Raw genomic sequence first — 882 nt, 5'->3', positions numbered from 1 at the left:
GGTGCCTGCGTTGAGAAGAGGGTCCCAACAGGTAGGGCAGCAGAGGCTCTGGCCTGAGATGCCCCTGGAAGCTCTTGTGCAGGGGAAGGCTGTGGCTGCCAGCTCAGGGCCCCCGTGCCCGGGGGCCCTGCCTTCCCAAACCAGTGCCAGCCACCACTGCCTGGCCAAGGTGTGAATAGGGCTCACCTTCCCTGCTTGGCCGCCCGTGCCCTTGCCAGGCGCACAGCTTAATCATTACCGTGGAAGATTTCCCCTGCTGCTCTGCGCAGCCCTGGCCTGGCCTGGAGCTGCTGTGGCTCCAGCGCAGCCGCCGGATTAGGGCTGGGCTGGAGGCAGCCTGGAGCTGGCAATTAACCATTTCTGGCTGGGAGGAGGGAGCCAAGGAGCCAGGCCAGGTCCTTCCTTCCTGTGCAGCTCCAAGAAAGTCACACCTGGACCTCAGGCCTGCAGGGTCCAGGAGTGTGTCTGGAGGTGACGATGTGCTTGCAGGTCTGTGTTTGTGTGTGTGTGTGGAAGAGAGGAATGTGTCTTTAAATCAGCAGCAGAAACAACTTTTGAAATGAGTTCCAAGCTTCTGTTCTTCTGCGTATAGGTGGATTAGAAAGTTTCCAGTCTGTGGAGGATTTGGACTCTGACCAGACATACTGAGCTTAGGCCCACGCCACACATGGACCTTCGTTTCTCCCTGACATGCAACCCTGACATGTGATGTGGGAAATTACCAGGATTCTTTGGGAGGAGGGTTGCTATGTCAAAAATTAACCAGGTGACTTTGGGGAAACTCAAAGATACTTTCGAGCCTTAGTAACTTTGGCAGAAACCGAATGAGAGGGTTTGGCTGGATCAGTGGGTCTCCAGGTGTGTTCTGAGAGCTCCAGCCTC

Source organism: Diceros bicornis, chromosome 6, assembly GCF_020826845.1.
Source record: "Diceros bicornis minor isolate mBicDic1 chromosome 6, mDicBic1.mat.cur, whole genome shotgun sequence".
Lineage (NCBI taxonomy): Eukaryota > Metazoa > Chordata > Mammalia > Perissodactyla > Rhinocerotidae > Diceros > Diceros bicornis.
This window is presented reverse-complemented; position numbering follows the sequence as displayed.